Source organism: Saccopteryx bilineata, chromosome 4 (genome assembly GCF_036850765.1).
Source record: "Saccopteryx bilineata isolate mSacBil1 chromosome 4, mSacBil1_pri_phased_curated, whole genome shotgun sequence".
In the NCBI taxonomy this organism is placed as follows: domain Eukaryota; kingdom Metazoa; phylum Chordata; class Mammalia; order Chiroptera; family Emballonuridae; genus Saccopteryx; species Saccopteryx bilineata.
In genome coordinates this window covers 63,894,733-63,921,808 of record NC_089493.1, presented here as the reverse complement: position 1 = coordinate 63,921,808, position 27,076 = coordinate 63,894,733, and the positions used below count along the sequence as shown (strand labels likewise).

Genomic DNA, 27,076 nt, shown 5'->3' with positions numbered 1-27,076 from the left:
AAAATTTGAGAGTTTTTTTCTTTAAGATCCAGAAGAAGACAAAGATGCTCACTATCTTAATTGTATTCACTTATTTTACGTACTTATTTTTTGCTGCCTATTATTTGGCAAAAATTTGCTTTAAATATTTTTAGAACATATCGTTAGGACAATAAAAATTTGAAATGCTTATATCTTCCTGGTCAACTATACTTTTTAGATTATGAAATGATCTTTTTTTTTTTTTTTTAACAGAGACAGACAGAGAGAGGGATAGACAGACAGGAACAGAGAGATGAGAAGCATCAATCATTAGTTTTTCGTTGCTTGTTGCAACACCTTAGTTGTTCATTGATTGCTTTCTCATATGTGCCTTGACCGCGGTCTTCAGCAGACTGAGTAACCCCTTGCTCAGCCAGCAACCTTGGGTTGAAGCTGGTGAGCTTTTGCTCAAACCAGATGAGCCCGCGCTCAAGCTGGCTACCTTGGGGTCTTGAACCTGGGTCCTCCGCATCCCAGTCCGACGCTCTATCCACTGCGCCACCACCTGGTCAGGCAGAATGATCTTTTTTTATCTCTAGTAATTCTTTCCATGTTTGTATTATTTGTTTGTAGATTTAAGATAGCAACAGCTACACCAACTTTTTAGTATTTGCATGATTTTTCACTCCTTTACTTGAATCTTATTGTTTCAGATGTGTTTCCTATAAACATCAGATAGTTATATTGTGTATTTACCCAGCTTGAATCTATGTCTTTTTCTTCAGTTCCCAATCAGGCAATTTTCAACCTATTTGGGTTGAAATCTCTCATCTCAATCTTTGATTTTTTCCTTGTCCCACCTTTCCTGTTTCTTTTTCTCTCCTTCTTTTTTACTGATTTTAAAAATGATATTTAAATATTATGTCTTTTCTAGTTTGGAATTTATAGATTAGGTTTATCTTTTCTTAATGGTGAAACTAGAAATCTAAAAATTTATCAAAGTGTAATCAATACTTTTACTCTTCTCCAGCACAATACACATTTCTTAGAACACATTAACTTCATTTCCCCCTTCACTTACATGTTGTTGGCTTTTAAAATCCTGTTATAATTTCTTATTATTTCACAAGACAGGATTGTTTCTCTTTATTAAGTCCTTGTTCATTTAGATTTAACCATATATGTACACCTGCTTTGTTCTTTATTCCTTCTTGTATCTCAGACCCCACATTTGAGATGCCTTTTTTTTTGCCTGAAGTGTATCATTTAGAATTTGCCTTAAGTCTCAAAAATGTTTTTTTCTTGATACGTGGAATCCTAGGTTGGCAATTATTTCCTTTAAGAACATTTGGAGATATTCTACTGTCTTCTGGCTTCCATTGTTATATTAAACAATAAGTACAACAGTTACTTTCTGAAGGTGATCTCCTATATCTGGCTACTTTTTTTAATCTCCATTTTTGTTTTTACTTATTTTTATATTTTATTTATTTATTCTTAGAGAGAGAGGAGAGAAAGAGACGAGGGGAGAAGGACCAGGAAGCATCAACTCCCATATGTGCCTTGACCAGGTAAGCCCAGGGTTTCAAAGCGGCGACCTCAGCGTTCCAGGTCGATGCTTTATTCACTGTGCCAACACAGGTCAAGTACTTCTGGCTTCTTTTAAAATTCTAATTTTGGTGTTCTGTATTTTCAGTATGATGTATCTAGATTGTGATTTCTTTTTATTTATCTTATTTTACTTGAATCCGTGGATTGTTTCTCATCAGTTGTGGAAAATTCTTAGTCATGACCTTTTAAAATATTGCCTCTGTCCATTCTTTCTTTCCCTTTCTCCTTGAATTCTGGTAATATATATATATTACCTTGTCACTCTATCCCTATTTTTTCCCATATTTTGTGTCTTTTTGTCTTATATGTCACATTCTGGATAATTTCTTTTAACTCATTTTTCATTTATTTATTTTTTAGCTGGCTATAATATGCTGATATACACATTCATTACAATTTTTTTTTCTTCTATAATAATTGCCAGTTTTATTCCTCTGGCTAAGAGATCCAGAGATGACTCAAAGTTTACATTTTAATAGTTATTTCAAGAATCTAGGTGCCTTCATTGCCCTTATAAGCTGATTGCAAATTACTTGATTCTCTTATTAAAAATTAGTAATTCTGTCTGTGACACATGTTCATTAAAAATTACATATAAGCAAAAGAAAAACTCATACCACACAGAAATACACACAGTTAAGTTTTTCATGTATGTATATATGCACACATGCATACACACACACTATTTGGGTTTTTAATCTGACATTTGTGAGCTGGTACTAAATATACTGCTTTGTAACTTCTTAGTTTTACTTTATAATATGAAATAAACATATTTTCATGCATTTATGTGAAACTTCCCAACTAATCTGAAGAATGGATCAAAATACAAAATCCAGGAAGATATTGGTAACAAGAAAACTACCTAAAACAAAATTCCCCCTGATGATTAAAAGTAAAATGAAAAGAAAATATGTCAGAAAACGCTAACAAGAAGAAAGCAGGGGCCAGATTTTACTATCAGATAAGAAAAAAAAAAGAATTCAAGGCCTAAAGCACACAGGATGAGGATGTCTGTGTGAATGTCTTTGCTTCCAATACATCATCACAAACTTGTTTCCCATTCTTCTTATTTCTTTCATAAGCCTTTCCAACTCATCTACACCTCTTAGCATTTCTTCAGGGACCAAGTGCCTAACGGGAGTGTCCTCTTTAAATTCCTGAACAAGTTAAACCAGCCAGTGACTATGGTTTCCTTCTGTTTCCTGGCTTACACCTTCTTCAGAGGGTTGAGAATTTCCTTCTGCCTCCTGCCATACATCTTCTGAAGCATGGTCTTCGTTGACCTTTGGCATGTTCTGTGGTTTTCCTTCATTTTCTTCGGAAGACTTTTGTATGTTTATTTTTCTGTTATTTTCTCTTTGATTAAATTAATCACTGACCTGCAGGAATCTAGGAGATTTTCCTCTTTACCCCACTTGATTTGTGTTGTGCCCGAAAGACCCAGAGTCCTGAAAGGATCCAGGGCACTTTCATCCTCCAGCAACACCACAGCCATTGCATTTTAAACTATGTCTGTGTATTTTATTTTTTCTTTCTAGAAGTTTCTAACTGGTCATTTTCCATCTATTTTATACATGTTCTCTACAGAAAATTGCAAAATAGCTCTCGTTTCTTTAAATATAGTAGGCATAGGCCCTGGCCGGTTGGCTCAGCAGTAGAGCGTCGGCCTGGCGTGCGGGGGACCCGGGTTTGATTCCCGGCCAGGGTACACAGGAGAAGCGCCCATTTGCTTCTCCACCCCCGCCCCCTCCTTCCTCTCTGTCTCTCTCTTCCCCTCCCACAGCCAAGGCTCCATTGGAGCAAAGATGGCCCGGGCACTGGGGATGGCTCCTTGGCCTCTGCCCCAGGCGCTAGAGTGGCTCTGGTCGCAGCAGAGCGATGCCCCGGAGGGGCAGAGCATCGCCCCCTGGTGGGCAGAGCATCTCCCCCTGGCAGGCGTGCCAGGTGGATCCCGGTCGGGGGCATGCGGGAGTCTGTCTGACTGTCTCTCCCTGTTTCCAGCTTCAGAAAAATACAAAAAAAAAAAAAAGAAAAGAAAAGAAAAAGAAATATAGTAGGCATAGAGGGTTTTAAAACTCATGTTTAATAGTTCTTATGTCCAAATACTTGGTGCATTTATTTATTCTGTTATTTCATTTATGGCACTTTGTATTTTTCTATGCTTGGTATTTTGACTGTGTATGGCTCATTGTTTTTAAAAATTATTAGTGGGGAGTCTTTGAGGCCTATGATGAAGGTACCTGTATAAATTTCCAATTGCTGCTATAAAAAATAACCGTGAACTTTACGACACATTTGATCCTCTTGTAATTCTGAACTCTAACACCAAGTCAGTAGGGCTGTGTTCATTCTGGAGACTCTAGAAAAGAATCTATCTCCTTTTTTTTTTCAGTTTCTAGAGGCTGCCTGCATTCTTTTGCTCACGGCCCTTTCTTTGCCTCACTTCAACCTTTGCTTCAGTTACCATGACTTTGACTTCTGCCGTTGATCCTCTTGCCTCCCTTGTATTAAGAACCTGTGGTTACATTGCGCTCCCCACACCACCCCCAGACAATCTGGGATAATCTCCCCATCTCAAGATTCTTTTTTTTTTTTTTTTTTAATAATTTTATTTTTTTAATGGGGTGACATCAATAAATCAGGATACATATATTCAAAGATAACAAGTCCAGGTTATCTTGTCGTTCAATCATGTTGCATACCCATCACCCAAAGTCAGATTGTCCTCCGTCACCCTCCATCTTGTTCTCTCTGTGCCCCTCCCCCTCCCCCTCTCCCCCTCTCCCCCTCCCATTCCCCCCTCCCCCCCGTAACCACCACACCCTTATCAATGTCTCTCAGTTTCACTTTTATGTCCCACCTACGTATGGAATAATGCAGTTCCTGGTTTTTTCTGATTTACTTATTTCGCTTCGTATCATGTTATCAAGATCCCACCATTTTGCTGTAAATGTTCCGATGTCATCATTTCTTATGGCTGAGTAGTATTCCATAGTGTATATGTGCCACATCTTCTTTATCCAGTCATCTATTGACGGGCTTTTTGGTTGTTTCCATGTCCTGGCCACTGTGAACAATGCTGCAATGAACATGGGGCTGCATGTGTCTTTACGTATCAATGTTTCTGAGTTTTTGGGGTATATACCCAGTAGAGGGATTGCTGGGTCATAAGGTAGTTCTATTTTCAGTTTTTTGAGGAACCACCATACTTTCTTCCATAATGGTTGTACTACTTTACATTCCCACCAACAGTGGATGAGGGTTCTTTTTTCTCCACAGCCTCTCCAACATTTGCTATTACCTGTCTTGCTAATAATAGCTAATCGAACAGGTGTGAGGTGGTATCTCATTGCCGTTTTGATTTGCATTTCTCTAATAGCTAAAGAAGATGAGCATCTTTTCATATATCTGTTGGCCATTTGTATTTCTTCCTGGGAGAAGTGTCTGTTCATATCCTCTTCCCATTTTTTATGGGATTGTTTGTTTGTTTGTTGTTGAGTTTTATGAGTTCTTTGTATATTTTGGATATTAGGCCCTTATCTGAGCTGTTGTTTGAAAATACCATTTCCCATTTAGTTGGCTGTCTGTTTATTTTGTTATCAGTTTCTCTTGCTGAGCAAAAACTTCTTAGTCTGATGTAGTCCCATTCATTAATTTTTGCCTTCACTTCTCTTGCCATTGGAGTCAAATTCATAAAATGCTCTTTAAAACCCAGGTCCATGAGTTGAGTACCTATGTCTTCTTCTATGTACTTAATTGTTTCAGGTCTTATGTTTAGATCTTTGATCCATTTTGAGTTAATTTTTGTACAGGGGGAGAGACTGTAGTCCAGGTTCATTCTTTTGCATGTGGCTTTCCAGTTTTCCCAGCATCATTTATTGAAGAGGCTTTCTTTTCTCCATTGTGTGTTCTTGGCCCCTTTATCAAAAATTATTTGACTATATATATGTGGTTTTATTTCTGGACTTTCTATTCTGTTCCATTGGTCTGAGTGTCTATTTTTCTGCCAATACCATGCTGTTTTGATTATCGTGGCCCTATAATATAGTTTGAAGTCAGGTATTGTAATGCCCCCAGCTTCATTCTTTTTCTTTAGGATTGCTTTGGCTATTCGGGGTTTTTTATAGTTCCATATAAATCTGATGATTTTTTGCTCTATTTCTTTAAAAAACGTCATTGGAAGTTTGATGGGAATTGCATTAAATTTGTATATTGCTTTGGGTAATATAGCCATCTTGATTATATTTATTCTTCCTAGCCAAGAACAAGGTATATTCTTCCATCTCATTATATCTTTTTCAATTTCCCTTAAAAATGGTTTATAGTTTTCATTATATAGGTCCTTTACATTCTTTGTTATGCTTATTCCTAAGTATTTTATTTTTTTGGTTGCAATCGTGAAGGGGATTATTCTTTTGAGTTCGTTCTGAATTGTTTCATTGTTGGCATATAGAAAGGCTATTGACTTCTATATGTTAATTTTGTATCCTGCGACCTTACTGTATTGGCTTATTGTTTCTAGTAGTCTTTTTGTGGATTCTTTGGGGTTTTCGATGTATAGGATCATATCATCTGCAAAAAGTGATACCTTTACTTCTTCTTTTCCGATATGGATGCCTTTTATTTCTTTGTCTTGTCTGATTGCTGTGGCGAGAACCTCTAGTACCACATTAAATAAGAGTGGAGAGAGTGGACAACCCTGTCTTGTTCCTAATTTAAGGGGGAAAGCCTTCAGTTTTGTGCCATTTAATATGATGTTAGCTGATGGTTTATCATATATGGCTTTTATCATGTTGAGATATTTTCCTTCTATACCCATTTTGTTGAGAGTCTTAAACATAAAATTGTGTTGTATTTTATCGAATGCCTTTTCTGCGTCTATTGATAAGATCATGTGGTTTTTGTTCTTTGTTTTGTTGATATGGTGTATTACGTTAACCGTTTTACGTATGTTGAACCATCCTTGAGATTCTGGGATGAATCCCACTTGATCATGATGTATTATTTTTTAAATATGTTGTTGTATTCGATTTGCTAGTATTTTGTTTAGTATTTTAGCATCTGTATTCATTAGAGATATTGGTCTGTAGTTTTCTTTTTTTGTGCCATCCTTGCCTGGTTTTGGTATGAGGGTTATGTTGGCCTCATAAAATGTGTTTGGAAGTATTGCTTCTTCTTCAATTTTTTGGAAGACTTTGAGTAGAATAGGAACCAAGTCTTCTGATAAAATTCGCTGGTATAGCCGTCAGGGCCTGGACTTTTATTTTTGGGGAGGTTTTTAATGTTTTTTTCTATTTCTTCTCTACTGATAGGTCTGTTTAGGCTTTCTGCTTCTTCTTGACTCAGTCTAGGAGGGTTGTATTGTTCTAGGAATTTATCCATTTCTTCTAGGTTGTTGAATTTAGTGGCATAAAGTTTTTCATAGTATTCTACAATAATTCTTTGTATACCTACGGTGTCCGTGGTGATTTCCCCTCTTTCATTTTGGATTTTGTTTATATGAGTTCTTTCTCTTTTTTCCTTGGTAAGTCTTGCCAAGGGTTTGTCAATTTTGTTGATCTTTTCAAAGAACCAGCTCCTTGTTCTATTAATTTTTTCTATAGTTTTTCTGTTCTCTAATTCATTTATTTCTGCTCTGATTTTTATTATCTCCTTTCTTCGGCTAGTTTTGGGTTGTCTTTGTTCTTCTTTTTCTAGTTCCTTAAGGTGGGAAGTTAAGTGGTTCACTTGGGCTCTCTCTTGTTTGTTCATATATGCCTGAAGTGATATGAACTTCCCTCTTATCACTGCTTTTGCTGCATCCCATAGATTCTGATATGTCGTATTGTCATTTTCATTAGTCTGTATATATCTTTTGATCTCTGCACTTATTTCTTCTTTGACCCATTCATTTTTTAAAAGTATGTTGTTTAGTTTCCACATTTTTGTGGGATTTTTTTCCTCTTTTTTGCAGTTGAATTCTAGTTTCAAGGCTTTGTGATCAGAAAATATGCTTGGTACAACATCAATTTTTCTGAATTTGCTGATGTTGTTTTTGTGGCCCAACATATGGTCAATTCTTGAGAATGATCCATGTACACTGGAGAAAAATGTATACTCAGTCACTTTGGGATGAAATGTCCTGTAGATGTCTATCATATCCAGGTGCTCTAGTGTTTTGTTTAAGGCCACTATGTCTTTGTTGATTCTCTGTTTGGATGACCGATCTAGAGCCGTCAGCGGTGTATTGAGGTCTCCAAGTATGATTGTATTTTTGTCAGTTTTTGTTTTAAGATCAATAAGTAGCTGTCTTATATATTTTGGCGCTCCTTGGTTTGGTGCATATATATTAAGAATTGTTATGTCTTCTTGATTCAGTGTCCTCTTAGCCATTATGAAATGGCCATTTTTATCTCTGAGTACTTTTCCTGTCTTGTAGTCAGCATTATCTGATATGAGTATTGCTACACCTGCTTTTTTTTGGATGTTATTTGCTTGGAGTATTGTTTTCCAGCCTTTCACTTTGAATTTGTTTTTATCCTTGTTACTTAGATGCGTTTCCTGTAGGCAGCATACAGTTGGATTTTCTTTTTTAATCCATTCCGCTACTCTGTGCCTTTTTATTGGTGAGTTTAATCCGTTTACATTTAGTGTAATTATTGATACTTGTGAGTTCCCTATTGCCATTTTATATCTTGCTTTCTGTTAGTTTTGTGTCTTGTTAGATCCTTCTCTTTCGTTTTTCTATCTTTTGTTTTTATTTGGTTGTATTCCATACATCTTTCCTCTGTTGCTATCTTTTTTATCTCATGTGCTTCTGTGGTGGTTTTTTCAATGGTGGTTACCTTTGAGTAATGAAAAGGGTCCCTACCCTGTTCATTGTAGTGAACTATTTTGTGAGTACTTTTGCACTCCATCGTCCTTTGCTACTGTTAATCTCCATCTTCTCCCCCTCTTTCTTTTTGTTGTTATCACAGTTTAAATTTGGTTTTATTGTGTTCTTCTTGGAGCTTTTACTTGTGGCTCTGTTTTTTTTTGTTCTTTGTATCTGATTGGAGAACCCCCTTTAGTAATTCCTGGAGTGGGGGTTTTCTGATGATAAATTCCCTCATCTTTTCTGTATCTGTGAATGTTTTTATTTCTCCTTCATATTTGAAGGATAGCTTTGATGGGTATAGTATTCATGGCTGAAAGTTCCTCTCTTTCAGGACTTTAAATATTGGGGTCCACTCTCTTCTAGCTTGTAGAGTTTCTGCTGAGAAATCTGATGATAATCTAATGGGCCTTCCTTTATATGTTGTATTCTTCTTTTCCCTGGCTGCCTTGAGAATTTTTTCTTTGCTGTTGGTTTGTGTCAATTTCATTATGATATGCCTTGGAGTAGGTTTGTTGGGGTTAAGAAAACTTGGTGTTCTGTTTGCTTCTTGAATTTGGGGCTTTAGTTCTTTCCACAGGCTTGGGAAGTTCTCATCTATTATTTGTTTGAGTATGTTCTCCATTCCATTTTCTCTCTCTTCTCCCTCTGATATACCTATTATTCTTATGTTATTCTTTTTGATGGAGTCAGATAATTCTTGTAGGGCTATCTCATTTTTTTTTTATTTTTGAGTCTCTTTCTTCTTCTCTCTGTTGTGCCTCAAGTTGCTTGTCTTCTATTTCACTAATCCTCTCTTCTATCTGACCTGTTCTATCAACTAAGCTTGTTACTTCGTTTTTCAGCTCGTAAATTGAGTTTTTCATCTCTGTTTGATTTGTTTTTATAGTTTCAATTTCTTTGGACATATATTCTTTGTGTTCTTTGAGTTGTTTTCTGAGCTCCCTAAATTGCCTTTCTGTGTTTTCTTGTATATCTCGGAGGATTTTTAGGATTTCTATCTTGAATTCTCTGTCATTTAGCTCCAAGGTTTCCAATATATTAAATTTTTTCTCCATAGATTTTTCCTCATCTAGCTGTGTTACCTCTCTTTCTTTTGTATCCATGATATTCGATTTTCTCTTCCTTAATGGCATCTTTGGGTGTATTGCGAAGCATCTGGAGGCTCCAAGTATAGGTTTTTCTGTTTCTGGTTGAAGATCTTGTTGAGTTTTGGGGGAGATTTATCGGTATCGCTTCCTACTCCACCATTACTCTGACGTCATCTCCCGCCATTACTCTGACGTCATCTCTCAAGATTCTTAACAGCATCTGCAATGTCTCTTGCCAAGTAAGGTAATATATTCACAGATGACAGGAATTTGAATATGGACACCTTCTGTTTTGGGGGAACGAGGCATTATTCAGCCAACCACGGAAACTTCTGCCAGGCTCCAGTCCATGACTGTCTCAAAACAAGTTCATGGCTTATAACCAGGTGATATAAATCCAGACATTCATGAGATGATATGCTGTATAGCCAAATTCTCAGAGAAGGTTTTAGTTTCTTCTTCTCTTTCTGCTCCTCCTCAACAGCAAAGCAAAGTGAAGTTTTGGGATTGTTTTGCAGATTCCTGGAAGTGAGAGAGCAGATTTACTTGTTTATCTGTACCCTGAGACTATAGCCTTTTGCGGCCTCAATTTAATTTGGGTAAATCTTCTAGATTTTCTATGTCTCACTTGGGATTTGACATCTGTCCCCAGTAACCTGCAAGCTTGCCAAAACCAAATTCAAGTTTTCCAGGAATGTTAAAAACCCTCAGGCCAAAAAGTGGCTTTGGTGTTGTGACTTTTCTTTCTCGATTTCAGCTTTCCTTGGATTTGGCTTGGTAGTTTTTTGTGATCTTGTCAGTTCTTCATTGCTTTTAACCAAAACACATTTTTTATTCAGCATTTTTTTGTGTTTTCAGCATTAATTCAAATGATACTTACCTGACATGATACAAAATTAAGTTCCCAAACGCATTTTTTTTGTATTTTTCTGAAGTTGGAAATGGGGAGGCAGTCAGACAGACTCCTGCATGCACCTGACTGGGATCCACCCGGCATGCCCACCAGGGGGCGATGCTCTGCCCATCTGGTGCATTGCTCTGTTGCAACCAGAGCCATTCTAGCACCTGCGGCAGAGGCCATGGAGCCATCCTCAGCGCCCGGGCCAACTTTGCTCTGATGGAGCCTTGGCTGCTGGAGGGGAAGAGAGGAAGGAGAGGGGGAGGGGTGGAGAAGCAGATGGGCGCTTCTCCTGTGTGCCTTGGCCAGGAATTGAACCCGGGACTCCTGCATACCAGGCTGATGCTCTACCACTGAGCCAACCGGCCAGGATCCCAACCACATTCTTTATACTGAACACATATTAGTTTTGCAATTGAAAAATGGGCAAAGACTTGTGGTGAGTCAGCCCATATACTTGGGAACCGCGAGCAGCCGCGAGCGGCCGACGTGAGCCGCCACCGCGAGCCGCCGCGAGCCCCCGTGAGCCGCCGCCGCGAGCGGCCGCCACGAGCCGCCGCCGCGAGCCACCGCGAGCAGCCATGCACGCGCCCGGTCCGGTTGAGCACCGCTGACGTTCCCAGCGGCCTGCACACTGCGAGTGGGGGTCGCCGGCCACCGGTGCCCGGAGCGCCCCATTCGCACGCGTGCCTTGGGCATTCCACGCACACAGGGCGCCCTACTGGCCCGCACACCCAGGGGGCTCCATTATCCTGCGCCTGGTGCGGTCCAGCCGCCAGCGGCAGGGCGAGCGGGAGAGGCTTGGGAGATTCTCTCCATGGGCGGGGCACCTCACCCAGCCATTCAAGCTAACAATCAAGCGTTGGGGGAGGGGCGCGAGCAGGCAGCCTAAAATACCTTCGGAAGCACAGCTGCGACCCAATCACTGAAATTAGCTTAACCCATGAAATCTGCGCACCCTCGGTTCTAATTGATAAGATCTCTCTCAATTCAGCGTTCCAAGACAAGAGGCGTGATATTTTTTAGTGCCTCTCGCTAAAGGGGCGGGGGCAACTTCTGATTGATAGAGCCTCCATATTCAGGAATAAACGCTAACAAGAAGGACTTGGCAGATAATAAGGTCTATACTACACTAGTCGTAAGCAGAGACTAGTGCCTCTTCTTCCCTGCAAAAACAGGCTACAAAGTGTGGAAAGCCTGGGTTGAGAGGTCCAACTAAATGATAGGCGCTGAACAGTCACCTTGACAACAATTGACTCCCACCCCCGCCTGATTACACTGGAGGCCCTGACTCTCAGAGCCTTTCCCAAAGCCTTGCACTGAGTGGGGATAGAGTGGGGATTTCCCAGCTCTTTGAGCCTCTTACTCCCCAGGCAGAAGCAGTTGCAGCCTTATAGCTGGATCACCAGGCTGCTAATTCAGAAAGGGGGGACTAGGAGAGAGAATCCAGGAAAGCAAACTCTCTCATCGTTGGACCCTGCAAACGCCAACAAGCCTTTACTTCCAGCAAGACTAAAGCCAATTATATGACATTGCCATAGAATCCCATCAACTGCAAATCCCTACCTAAGAGTGACACAGGGGCAGAGCCTGGGGTACAGAGTCACCGACCAGGAAGAGGGAGAGAAAAGAAAAAGGAAGAAGTTAACCTCTCAAAATCAAGAAAAACCCACAGACTTTACAACTTGATCCACTAATTTTTTTTTTGTTTGTTGTTGTTGTTGTTGTTTGTTTCTTCTATCTTTTTGCCTTTATTTCCTCCACCTTGGTCCTTCTATTCTCTGCCCATCTTATGCTTCCCCTTTCTTGAACTACACTACCCATGAGTGTTGCATTTTATTTTTCTTCTTCATCCTCACCCTCCTTTAAGGTTATACTCCAAAACACTTAACTCTCACTCTCTCCTCTTTTTTTTTTTTTTTTACTTTTTACTCTTTATTAATTCTAATTAGTGCTATCAATAAGACCACCCTCAGATGCCGATAAGAAAGAGGAAATCGAATATTATGGATACAAAAGAAAGAGAGGTAACACAAATAGATGTGGAAAAATCTATGGAGAAAAGACTTAACATATTGGAAGCCTTGGAGCTAAATGACAGAGAATTTAAAATAGAAATCTTAAAAATACTCAGAGATATACAAGAAAACACAGAAAGGCAATATAGGGAGATCAGAAAACAACTCAATGAACACAAAGAATATATTACCAAAGAAATTGAAACTATAAAAACAAATCAAACAGAAATGAAAAACTCAATTCACGAGCTGAAAAACGAGGTAACAAGCTTAGCTAACAGAACAGCCCAGATTGAAGACAGGATTAGTGAAATAGAAGACAAACAACTTGAGGCACAACAGAGAGAAGAAGAAAAAGACTAAAAAATAATAAAAAATGAGAAAGCCCTACAGGAATTGTCTGACTCCATCAGAAAGAATAACATAAGAATAATAGGTATATCAGAGGGAGAAGAGAAAGAAAATGGAATGGAGAATATACTCAAACAAATAATAGACGAGAACTTCCCAAGCCTGTGGAAGGAACTAAAGCCTCAAATTCAAGAAGCAAACAGAACACCAAGTTTTCTTAACCCCAACAAACCCACTCCAAGGCACATCATAATAAAGATGACACAAATCAATGACAAAGAAAAAATTCTCAAGGCAGCCAGGGAAAAGAAGAGTACAACATATAACGGAAGGCCTATTAGATTATCATCAGATTTCTCAGCAGAAACTCTACAAGCTAGAAGAGAGTGGACCCCAATATTTAAAGCCCTGAAAGAGAGGAACTTTCAGCCAAGAATACTATACCCATCAAAGCTATCCTTCAAGTATGAAGGAGATATAAAAACATTCACAAATACAGAAAAGATGAGAAAATTTATCAACAGAAAGCCCCCACTCCAGGAAATACTAAAGGGGATTTTCCAACCAGATTCAAAGAACAAAAGAAAACAACACCACAAGTAACAGCTCCACCAAGAACACAATAATACCAAACTTAAACTGTGACAACAAAGGAAAAAAAGGGGGGAGAGGATGGAGATTAACAGTAGCAAAGGATGATGAAGTGCAGAAATACTTATAAGATAGGGTACTACAATGAATATGGTAGGTACCCTTTTCATTACTTAATGGTAACCACCCTTAAAAAAACCACCACAAAAACACTTGACTTAAAAAAGGTAGCAACAGAGGAAAGAAGTATGGAACACAAACAAACAAAAACAAATGATAGAAAAACAAAAAAGAAGAATCAAACTAGATACAAAACTAACAGAAAGCAATTTATAAAATGGCAGTAGGGAACCCACAAGTGTCAATAATTACACTAAATGTAAATGGATTAAACTTACCAATAAAAAGACACAGAGTAGCAGAATGGATTAAAAAAGAAAATCCAACTATATGCTGCCTACAAGAAACACATTTAAGCAACAAGGATAAAAACAAATTCAAAGTGAAAGGCTGGAAAAAAAATACTCAAGCAAACAACACCCAAAAAAAAGCAGGCATAGCAATACTCATATCTAATAATGCTGACTACAAGACAGAAAAAGTACTCAGAGACAAAAATGGTCATTTCATAATGATTAAGGGGAAGTTGAATCAAGAAGACATAACAATCCTTAATATATATGCACCAAACCAAGGAGCACCAAAATATATAAGACAGCTACTTATTGACCTTAAAACAAAAACTAACAAAAATACAATCATACTTGGAGACCTCAATACACCGCTGACGGCTCTAGATCGGTCATCCAAACAGAGAATCAATAAAGATATAGTGGCCTTAAACGAAATACTAGAACACCTGGATATGATAGACATCTACAGGACACTTCATCCCAAAGCGACAGAGTATACATTTTTCTCTAGTGTACATGGAACATTCTCAAGAATTGACCATATGTTGGGCCACAAAGACAATATCAGCAAATTTAGAAAAATTGAAATTGTACCAAGCATATTTTCTGATCATAAAGCCTTGAAACTAGAATTCAACTGCAAAAAAGAGGGGGAAAAACCCACAAAAATGTGGAAACTAAACAACATACTTCTAAAAAATGAATGGGTCAAAGAAGAAATAAGCGCAGAAATCAAAAGATATATACAGACAAATGAAAATGAAAATACGACATATCAGAATCTCTGGGATGCAGCAAAAGCAGTAATAAGAGGAAAGTTCATATCACTTCAGGCCTATATGAACAAACAAGAGAGAGCCGAAGTAAACCACTTAACTTCACACCTTAAGGAACTAGAAAAAGAAGAACAAAGACAACCCAAAACCAGCCGAAGAAAGGAGATAATAAAAATCAGAGCAGAAATAAATGAAATAGAGAACAGAAAAACTATAGAAAAAATCAATAAAACAAGGAGCTGGTTCTTTGAAAAGATCAACAAAATTGACAAACCCTTGGCAAGACTCACCAAGGAAAAAAGACACAGGACTCAAATAAATAAAATCCAAAATGAAAGAGGAGAGATCACCACAGACATCATAGATATACAAAGAATTATTGTAGAATACTATGAAAAATTATATGCCACCAAATACAACAATCTAGAAGAAATGGATAAATTCCTAGAACAATGCAACCTTCCTAGACTGAGTCATGAAGAAGCAGAAAGCCTAAACAGACCAATCAGCAGGGAGGAAATAGAAAAAACTATTAAAAATCTCCCCAAAAATAAAAGTCCAGGCCCAGACGGTTATACTAGTGAATTCTATCAAACATTCAAAGAAGACTTGGTTCCTATTCTACTCAAAGTCTTCCAAAAAATTGAAGAAGAAGCAATACTTCCAAACACATTTTATAAGGTCAACATAACCCTCATACCAAAACCAGGCAAGGATGGCACAAAGAAAGAAAACTACAGACCAATATCTCTAATGAATACAGATGCTAAAATACTAAACAAAATACTGGCAAACCGAATACAACAACATATTAAAAAAATAATACATCATGATCAAGTGGGATTCATCCCAGAATCTCAAGGATGGTTCAACATACGCAAAACGGTTAACGTAATACACCATATCAACAAAACAAAGAACAAAAACCACATGATCTTATCAATAGATGCAGAAAAGGCTTTTGATAAAATACAACACAATTTTATGTTTAAGACTCTCAACAAAATGGGTATAGAAGGAAAATATCTCAACATGATAAAAGCCATATATGATAAACCATCAGCCAACATCCTATTAAACGGCATAAAACTGAGGACTTTCTACCTTAAATCAGGAACAAGACAGGGTTGTCCACTCTCTCCAATCTTATTCAACGTGGTGCTAGAAGTTCTGGCCAGAGCAATCAGACAAGACAAAGAAATAAAAGGCATCCGTATCGGAAAAGAAGAAGTAAAGCTATCACTTTTTGCTGATGATATGATCCTATACATCGAAAACCCGAAGGACTCCACAAAAAGATTATTAGAAACAATAAACCAATACAGTAAGGTCGCAGGATACAAAATTAACATACAAAAGTCCATAGCCTTTCTATATGCCAACAATGAAATATTAGAAAACAAACTCAAAAAAATAATCCCCTTCACGATTGCAACAAAAAAAATAAAATACCTAGGAATAAACATAACAAAGAACGTAAAGGACCTATATAATGAAAATTACAAAGCATTGTTAAGGGAAATCGAAAAAGATACAATGAGATGGAAAAATATTCCTTGTTCTTGGATAGGAAGAATAAATATAATCAAAATGGCCATATTACCCAAAGCAATATACAAATTTAATGCAATTCCCATCAAAATCCCTATGAGATTTTTTAAAGAACTGGAACAAAAAATCATCAGATTTATATGGAACTATAAAAAACCCCGAATAGCCAAAACAATCCTAAGGAAAAAGAATGAAGCTGGGGACATTACAATACCTGACTTTAAACTCTATTATAGGGCCACGATAATCAAAACAGCATGGTATTGGCAAAAAAATAGACACTCAGACCAATGGAACAGAATAGAAAGCCCAGAAATAAAACCACATATATATGGTCAAATAATCTTTGATAAAGGGGCCAACAACACACAATGGAGAAAAGAAAGCCTCTTCAACAAATGGTGTTGGGAAAACTGGAAAGCCACATGCAAAAGAATGAAACTCGACTACAGCCTGTCCCCGTGTACTAAAATTAATTCAAAATGGATCAAAGACCTAAATATAAGACCTGAAACAATAAAGTACATAGAAGAAGACATAGGTACTAAAATCATGGACCTGGGTTTTAAAGAACATTTTATGAACTTGACTCCAATGGCAAGAGAAGTGAAGGCAAAGATAAATGAATGGGACTACATCAGAATTAAAAGTTTTTGCTCAGCAAGAGAAACTGATAGCAAAATAAACAGACAGCCAACTATATGGGAACTGATATTTTCAAACGACAGCTCAGATAAGGGCCTAATATCCAAAATTTACAAAGAACTCATAAAACTCAACAACAAACAAACAAACAATCCAATAAAAAAATGGGAAGAGGACATGAACAGACACTTCTCCCAGGAAGAGATACAAATGGCCAACAGATATATGAAAAGATGCTCAGCTTCATTAGTTATTAGAGAAATGCAAATCAAAACTGCAATGAGATACCACCTCACTCCTGTTAGATTAGCTATTATCAACAAGACGGGTAATAGCAAATGTTGGAGAGGCTGTGGAGAAAAAGGAACCCTCATTCACTGTTGGTGGGACTGTAAAGTAGTACAACCATTATGGAGGAAAGTATGGTGGTTCCTCAAAAAACTGCAAATAGAACTACCTTATGACCCAGCAATCCCTCTACTGGGTATATACCCCAAAACCTCAGAAACATTGATACGTGAAGACACATGTAGCCCCATGTTCATTGCAGCACTGTTCACAGTGGCCAAGACATGGAAACAACCAAAAAGCCCTTCAATAGAAGACTGGATAAAGAAGATGTGGCACATATACACTATGGAATACTACTCAGCCATAAGAAATGATGACATCAGATCATTTACAGCAAAATGGTGGGATCTTGATAACATTATAAGGAGTGAAATAAGTAAATCAGAAAAAAACAAGAACTACATGATTCCATACATTGGTGGAACATAAAAATGAGATTAAGAGACATGGACAAGAGTGTGGTGGTTACCAAGGGTGGGGGGGGAGGGAGGACATGGGAGGTAGGGAGGGAGAGAGTTAGGGGGAGGGGGAGGGGCACAGAGAACTAGATGGAGGGTGACGGAGGACAATCTGACTTTGGGCGAGGGGTTTGCAACATAATTTGATGACAAAATAACCTAGACATGTTTTCTTTGAATATATGTACCCTGATTTATTAATGTCATCCCATTACCATTAAAAAAAATTTATTAAAAAAAAAATGGGCAAAAACTTCAGAATATTTGAAGAGCAAGAGTAGTCCCAAGATTGTCCATGATTATTACCAAAAGGATGAAAATAGTGATAATTATTTCTTGTGAGTTCAGAAGAAAATTGATTCACCACAGTTTGAAATAGTTTGACAAGTTTAATGGCAGAACTGTGATGTAAAGTGCACAATAGACCAATAAATTTAATTTAATAAAATAAAAAAATACTGCATTAATTTCCATGGCTTCATCTTTATTCAGTGTATGATCAAATCTATGTGGATGGGAGCTATTTTAATGAAATAAATCGATGGGGTTTTGATCCCTGTATTTCCCCCCATTTTACCTCCCATTTAAGCATGGAGCTCTCTGCACATTGCCTTGAATGAGATATGCAGCAGAAGGAAAAGCAGAAATAGCCCACAAGTCAGCTTGGTTTTTGCATTCCCAAAGTGTAAGCCCTTAGGAATAATTAAAAGGGAAGTTAAAAGAAAAGGAGAATAAAATTACTAGGCATAAGTTGCATGTCACAGAAGAAACAGGAAAGAACAAAGATCTACCTCAGATTGAAAGGATATTCTGTTGGATAGAGTGTAGGAATGACAAGATCTGTGGGGTCCAGTGCTTAGACATTGGGGTCCTGCTTTCAGCTAGTGCCACCAGGGAGACAGCAAAGAGAAAAAAAGCAGCTAGAGAGAAATAGCTTTTGGAGCGTCTAGACAGACAGAGCATAGATTTCCCAGGCGCTAACTGGCACAAAGGCAGTAGAGAGCTTCTAGAATAGAAGGGACCATGGAGATAGGACAATGTACTCCCAGTGGGGACTGTAAACACTTTTCTTTGCCCTGGCACTGTACAAGACTCTACAATTAGCCCTGGCAGGATAGCTCAGTGGGTTAGAGCATTGTCCCAATAAGCAGAGGTTGCTGGTTCAATCCTGGGTCAGGGCACATACAGAAACAGACTGATTTTCTTTCCCTCTTTTCTCTCTCTCAGTCTCATTTTTTTTCTCTCTCTCCTCCTACCTCTCTCGCTCTCTCAAATCAGTAAGTAAAAAAAAAATTGTCTTAAACACCCTGAAACTATGTACAATCCAGAGAGAAGGGGTTTCCCAAGAATGACCGAGACCAACTTTCCTGTTAGCCCAGGGAAGTGGAGTGAGAAAGTAGGTTGAAATTAGGAAAAAAAAAAGTGGTGACTGAAATTCAAATGACTACATCTTTATCTCTGTTTCTGACATTTTTCTCAAGTTCCACCCAAGTGTTTACTGGAAATTTCTAGTTGGGTATTTGACTATCACCTCAAATTTGGCTTTTTTTTTTTTTTTTTTTTTTTTTGCTATACTGCTAGTATTCCCACTGAGGTAGAGCCAGTTGGGACAATTACCTCTATACTCTTCTTTCCTTTAATCAGGGCAGAAACTCGGGCATAGAGAAAAGCAGTATGAGCAGAGTTTCTTTTATTGTTACTCCAAGTCTGAATGCTTAGTAATTTACCTCAGGCCAAGGCGGATATTATGTTCTTTTAACATAAAGCCTAAGTTTTCAGTAAATAAAATCAAACTTATACCAATTGAATTATGAATCTTGTGTAGAGAGATTGTGTTAAAGAAAATTAAACTTCAAGGTAGATGGGTGCTTGATTATGATTACTTAGAAGAATCCCAACACAGCTAGAGTGGACACTTTTCACTCCTATTCTTTCCCCCACTTTCCATGGGACAGAACCAAACTGTCAAGAGCAGTCAAGGATCTGAGACTGAATCTTACTCTCACGCTAAAAGTCAGCCTGATGCAGTTTCCAGGTTGCTGGCAGAAGACACAATACTCCTGGGTCAGAGACAAAGAACTTTTTACTGATGGCACAGTAGACAGCATGAACTTCATGTTTCTATTGGTTCCCTTTGTCCCCCAAGTTCCATGAGGGTTATACAGAGGTGATCAAGTAGGTTTTGCTCATGCAATGGATGTACATCAGTCCCCAGGGAGGGCTGGGGCTGAGGAATGGGTGAGTTCTATAGGGACAGGTGGCAGACTCTAAGGAACTGGAGAGGCAGACTGTGCCGATGGAAATAGAGTAGGTTCAATACAGGGAAAATTTCAAAGTAAGACAGAGAAGGGGAGCTTCTAATTACTATCTGGAGGTCTAGAGCAGGGGTCCCCAAACTTTTTACACAGGGGGCCAGTTCACTGTCTCTCAGACCGTTGGAGGGCCAGACTATAAAAAAAACTATGAACAAATCCCTATGCACACTGCATGTATCTTTTTAAAGTAAAAAAACACAACAGGAACAAATACAATACTTAAAATAAAGAACAAGTAAATTTAAATCAACAAACTGACCAGTATTTCAATGGGAACTATGCTCCTCTCACTGACCACCAATGAAAGAGGTGTCCCTTCCGGAAGTGCGGCGGGGGCCGGATAAATGTTCCTTTATAATTAAACTTCTTTGTAAGTAGATTTAGTATGGCATCCATAGCATCTTCTTTATTATTTTAAGGAGTCTGTGGTCATTGAAACTTTCATCATCCTAGCTAATAATATTACCTCATTCCTTAACTTTTCCTGTCATTAGGTATTAGTTGATGTTAGGTACTTGAGAGTAGCTTGGAGGAGGCTCCATGGGACTGTTTGGGTGTGACCCAAAGAAATGGAGGAAATGTAGGTTAAAATTTGAATACCAGCAAAGTTTAAATACAAATGCTATTTTACTTAGGGTTAGTATAGGAACTGGGGTAATGTATCTGTAGACTAATTGGGGGAATAAAAAGCTGGATACTAAGAAACCAAGACAGAGATGGAACAGGGTAGACACTATCTAAAGATTTCACTATCTGAATAAGAAAGGGCCAGTGAACATTAGAACATCACATTAGTGAAGCCTACATTTTATCTTCATTTCACTATATATATAAATACATCTATTAAAGTAAGTTTAAATATATGTGTAAATAAAATTTTGGCTTAAATTAATTGGTGATAAACTGTACATATTTTATTCTGTAATGTAAGTCTATTTCTTCTCAGCTGCTTTCCTGGAAGCAGACCCAGTACAGCACCTCATCAGCCGAGTGCCTGGAGACCATTTAATCTCTGAGTCTTTGTTTTCCTACCTGTAAAATAGCTATAAATTTAACTGCCATGTATTCTAGATTATATATAATTTATGAAAAGTGCTTGGCTCAGTAGAGGTGCTCAGTAAATGTAGCTATTACTATTAGCTCTCATAACATTTTGGGTTTAAAAAATTAACTCACCAAGCATCCTTAAGGAGGCACCACTCTGGTCTCCTAACTGGATGTACCAGTTGAGCAGCAAACTCTTTTGGATGTACAAACCATTTCTTTTTGGGTACTCAGTTCTTTCTCTATCATGAATAACTTCTCAAGGACTGGACTTTTGGTTTCTGCCTTCTCTGCCCTCTTCTTTTGAAGGCACTGACATTTAGCCTCACCAGGGTCCCGACCATCTTGTACCCATTGCTTTTCTCTTTGTTTGAAGAGGTAATATTTTATCAGATTCAAACAAGAGCTCTTGGACTGTTGGGTTAGTCTTGCCACTTTAAGCCTGAGTTCTGTATGCCTGGGGAGTGCTCTGTCTTCTCATACGCCCCAAAGCCACAGCTTCTGCTGGCGCCTCTGTGTTATACCAGGCCATTTGAATGGGTTTCTCTCTCAGTCGACTGTTCAGAATTCAAACTCCTCCTTAGGCAGGAGCACTAAGCTAAATTCACGTGAACTGAAGGGCTGAATCCTGTGATCCTTAAGCCCAAAGCTTTGTTAGACTTCTGCTCCTAAAATCCATAAAACTGTTGACTCTCCTGACTTCATTATTTTCTAGTCTCTATATCCTTTCCCACTGAAATGGACTAAATTTCTTTTTTTTAATTAATTTTAATGGGTGACATTGATAAATCAGGGTACATATGTTCAGAGAAAACATCTCTAGGTTATTTTGACATTTGATTATGCTGCATTCCCATCACCCAAAGTCCAATTGTCTTTCATCACCTTCTCTAACTGGTTTTCTTTGTGCCCCTCCCTCCCCCAACCCCCTCCCTCTCCTCCCCCCCACCCTGTAACCCCCATCCTCTTGTCCATGTCTCTGAGTCTCATTTTTATGTCCCACCTATGTATGGAATCATATAGTTCTTAGTTTTTTTCTGATTTACTTATTTCGCTTAGTATAATGTTATCAAGGTCCATCCATGTTGTTGTAAATGATCTGATGTCATCATTTCTTATGGCTGAGTAGTATTCCATAGTATATAGGTACCAAAGCTTTTTAATCCACTCGTCCACTGAAGGACACTTGGGCTATTTCCAGATCTTCGCTATTGTGAACAATGCTGCCATAAACATGGGGGTGCATTTCTTCTTTTCAAACAGTGCTATGGTGTTCTTGGGGTATATTCCTAACAGTGATATAGCTGGGTCAAAAGGCAATTCGATTTTTAATTTCTTGAGGAATCTCCATACTGTTTTCCACAGTAGCTGCACCAGTCTGCATTCCCACCAGCAGTGCAGGAGGGTTCCCTTTTCTCCACATCCTCGCCAGCACTTGAAATGGCCTAAATTTCAATGTCAGTCTGAATAGTGGTGAATTTGTCATTTGAACACTAGCTTGCCCCATGACCCAAACCTATAACTGGATCAGTTCCTCCTCCTGTCACATCCTGGTTTCAGGCCCCAGTATATCTCAGGATCAAGCTCATACAAGCATCATCACTGCTAAGTGCACTTAAGTATTACATCTTTTAAAAAATTCACGTAAATTATGTTTCTTTTAATACCTTGTAGATTTACCTGCTCCTTACTGGATTACATGTAAGCTTTAAAAAAACTAATTATCTATTTTTTTTTTTTACAGTGATTCTAGTTTGCAACTGAATTTCAAATTCCATTTTGTTTTTGAGCCCTAGGAAAATTGCATATTGCTTTAATTAGTATCAATTTGGTTGTCAAATGTTCAAAATGAAGCCATTGTGTTTTAGCCTTATTTAAAGCTGGGACATTAAAATTAGCTGGGGATTTTTCAAGAATTACTCATTATGACCCAATTTAAAGTTATTTTAAATATAACATTAAAAAGAATTATTAACATGTCTGTAAAAATCTTTGGGCTACAATATCTCAAAGTTATATAAAAAGCTAATTGTTTTCCACTTTTCATTGCATAAAATATAATGTCAACTCTATTGTCTGTATTAGGAGAAGCACAGGTTGAATAATCCACAAGTAATTTATATTTGTCTTTGGAATGCTTTTCCCCTTAAATTTGAATATGGATGAGTCTAATATCTAGGAAAGTCATGTCAAAATAATGAAGCTATTTTATAATGATCTTAAATCAGAAAGCTGACAAATTCAATTCTTTTTTTTCTTTCATTGCTCTTCCAGGTTGAAAGAAGCAAGTTAAGATGAGCTCCATTCATCTTTGGTAGATTAGAATATTGAACACAAATGTTAAATCATGGGCCTGGGAATTCGGTAGCAGATTAGAAGTTGCTGAAATAACGATTTTTAGATTCCTACTGGGTTATGTGATTAGGGTATTTGTGTTTAAAAAAAAAAGGAGGAAACAAAAAAAAGAAGATAGATTATATCACAGAAGAAACATTTGCAGAAATTTTGTACAGAGAACAGGGAATGACATCTGACCAAGCATTATACTGGCTTAGAATATAAGTACCACATTCCTCAAGTTGTATACATGTGGGGAGAGGTAAATTAGAGAAAGAGATAAAATAATAATCTAATGAAATAAAAACTAGTGTCTTTGAAAATTGTGTCCTCGTGCATAAGAAATGCATATATTCATATATGATATTTAAAAACAAATACTCATATTATTTGAATAATTTTTTTACCATATACAACTTTTATCTACAATTCAAAAGCAACAAACTAGAAAATAGACTTCTTGGATTTGAAAATATATAGAATTTGCCTGACCAGGTGGTGGTGCAGTGGATACAGTGTCGGACTGGGAGAGGATCCAGGTTCGAAACCCTGAGGTTGTTGGCTTGAGTGCGGGCTCACCAGCTTGAGCATGGGGTCTCTAGCTTGAGCATGGGATCATAGACATGACCCCATGGTCACTGGCTTGAGCCCAAAGGTTGCTGGTTTGAAGCCTAAGGTTGTTGGCTTGAGCCCAAGATTGCTGGCTTGAGCAAAGGGTCACTGGCTCAGCTGGAGCCCCTGGTCAAGGCACATATAAGAAAGCAATTGGTAAACAACTAAAGTGCCGCAGTGAAGAATTGATGCTTCTCATCTCTCTCCTTCCTGTCTGTCTGTCCCTATCAGTCCCTCTCTCTGTCTCTCATGCTAAAAGAAAGAAAATATTTGGAATTTAACAGTAACAGCAAACGTTCCTTCCAATGACAAGGACCTAACACTCTATCTACTTAACTTAGTTTTCCACAAAATTTCTAAATTGAAAGACAGCATGCTTTGTTTACCTTTTATATGATAGCTAGACTGTAATGCCTTGAGGCCAGTTATTGTTTCATAGTTCTTAATATTCATCATGGGCTCTAGGAAAACACTTTGCACATAGTAGGTACATATTTTTTGAATGAAGGATGGCATGGATACTGAATGCATGAATATGTCTGATTGGTTCTGGATGCTGCAAACAACAACCCAGCAATCTGATAGTTTCAGCCACTTTAATACCCCATCAAATTGCCTCTTCTATGTTGATAGTATGATCTGCAGGGAACAATTATGGCTCTTGCAATTTCTTTTATTTATACTTTACCTTGTTTATAGAGAGGTATTTGGATGGCATTAAAATTGCTCTTGTGACTTGCCACCTTAGTGTTTTTTTGTTTTAGCTTTGTTTTGTTTTTAATGCTAACCATTTCAAAGTGCTTGTGCCATGTGTGTTTACTTTTTCTTTTATAGTGGTTTATGTTTTGGTAAAACTTTCTTTGCCTCTGCAGATATACTGATTTCCCTTAACTATGCCATACCATCTTTGTTATAAAAATACAAGAAACGGGAGATAGTCCTTAATGTTTTAAGCTATAATTTAATAAAGGAAATTGATTTACTGGTGTGTAGATAGCTAGGCTTTTAAAAGATGACTGTCTTTTTCTCATTTCTTAACAATCATATAGATGAACTTTTCAGGAAAACTAATATTTAACAATAATAGCTAACATTAATTTAGTATTGACTAGCTTTCCAGCAATGTGCTTTATAAGTGCTTAATCTTATTTATTAAAAAAATTTAAAATATGCACATACACTTTTATATAAATTTATAACTATGATTATATCACAATAGTGGCAGAAGTGTGAGGTTGTGTATGATTTCCTTGTACCTGAAGGCAAGAAAGAGGAACTCAGGGGAGCCACTTACAGCGCTTAATATGCATTTCTGCAGTGTGTGGGACACAGAAGACTGGTGTCAGAATTATACCTGAAAAACCTAAAGGATGAGAGTTTAGAAGAAGTAGCCAATGGCTATAGTTTGGGAAGTAGATGCCCTTTCAGTCTGTCACCACAAGAGCTGTGATGTTTCCCAAGAATCAGATCTGGGTATATAATGTGCGAAAAAGTCAGCTTGGGTTGTCTTTGTTCCCCCTAAGATAAAGTCTCAAAAGAAGGAGCCCCAAAGTGGACCCCATATATCTCAGAGTGTGGAACAAATAACAAATGACTAGCTAGAATAGAGATGAACTTAAGATACCTAGCCGTGGTTGTGATGATGGTAGAGTTTGCAAAATAACCCAAATAGCCTCTAGGAGAGAAAGAGCTATATGTAAACACCTGCCAAGACTAAAGGAGCCAATGCAGTCAGTATCGGCATCAGTTAAGTAAGAGTTTCTCTGCCCTTGTCTCCACTCCTCTCTATGCTCTAGCCTTGGAGATTTATAAAACTGGGGGAGAAGCAGTAGAAATGTAATAAAAGGGAAGAGAAGTGAATCATACTCCCTTTCCTGCCTTCTCACTTCTGTGGGTGCAGTAAATCTGAGCCAGATGTGTGAAGAAGCCTAGAATATAAAGTTCCTAATTTTAATAATCATAGAAATGGAGTTTTTTTGTTTGATCTTATTTGGTTTTTTAAAATATTTATTGTATTGATTTTTTTTTTTTTTTTTTTTTTTTTAGAGAAAGAGAGGAAGGGAGAGAGAAACAGGAGCATTGATTTGCTCCTGTATGTGCCCTGACTAGGGACTGAACTGACAACCTCTGCACCTCAGTACAATGCTCTAATCGAGCTATCTGGCCAGGGCCTACATGATTTTTTAAACTCATTATTTTTTCCATTGCAATATAATTGACATATAACATTATAATATTAGTTTTGGGTGTACAACATAATGAATATATATAGATATATATCAAAATGATAACCACAACTAGTCTAGTTAACATGTGTCACCATAAATAGCTATAATTTTTTTTCTTTTTTTTGTGGCAGAGATAGAGAGAGTCAGAGAGAAGGACAAATAGGGACAGACAGACAGAAAGGGAGAGAGATGAGAAACATCAATTCTTCGTTGCAGCTCCTTAGTTGTTCATTGATTGATTTCTCATATGTGCCTTGATGGGGGGGGGGTGGCTACAGCAGACCGAGTGACCCCTTGCTTGAGCCAGCGACCTTGGGCTCAAGCTGGTGAGCCTTGCTCAAACCAGATGAGCCTGCGCTCAAGCTGGCAACCTCGGGGTCTCAAACCTGGGTCCTCCACATCCCAATTCGACGCTCTATCCACTGCGCCACCACCTGGTCAGGCCATAGATGTAATTTTTTTGATAAGAACTTTTAACATTGACTTTCTTAGCAACTTTCAAACATACAATACGGTGTTATTATTTATAGTCACCACGCTGTACATTATATACCCAGGAGAGCCACCCTGTTTTTATTCTAAGTTTCTAGATCTACTTATGTCAACAAAAGTTTCTTGTTATCAATAAGAAAATTAATCTCTAAGCAACTACTTGGCTTCAGTCACTTCCATACTTTTCCTTCAAATAAATATATATTTGCCCTAAAACAAAAGTCACTTTTTGACCTTTCCTTTTCTCTTTATCCTCAATGGAACGATACTGTAATGAGATAGAAATCTAAATTAAATTGCATATTGGCTTTTACATAAGTTAGTATTTAAGTTTCTTTGATATGATTTATGCAGGTTTGTAGTTATTTTATTTAAAGATCATAAATCATTTTTTTTGTTATACTTCTTTGTTCCTCCAAACTCTCTATATTGGGCCCATATTATATAATCAGAACAATAAATTACTATGATTTTTTT

At 37.7% G+C, this 27,076-nt stretch overlaps 1 pseudogene; it reads right to left on the bottom strand.

Annotated features, from left to right (window-relative positions):
• Nucleotides 1-2,555: 2,555 nt before the first annotated feature.
• Nucleotides 2,556-27,076, bottom strand: part of LOC136335446 (transcription elongation factor A protein-like 8) — a 63,433-nt pseudogene continuing 38,912 nt past the window's right edge.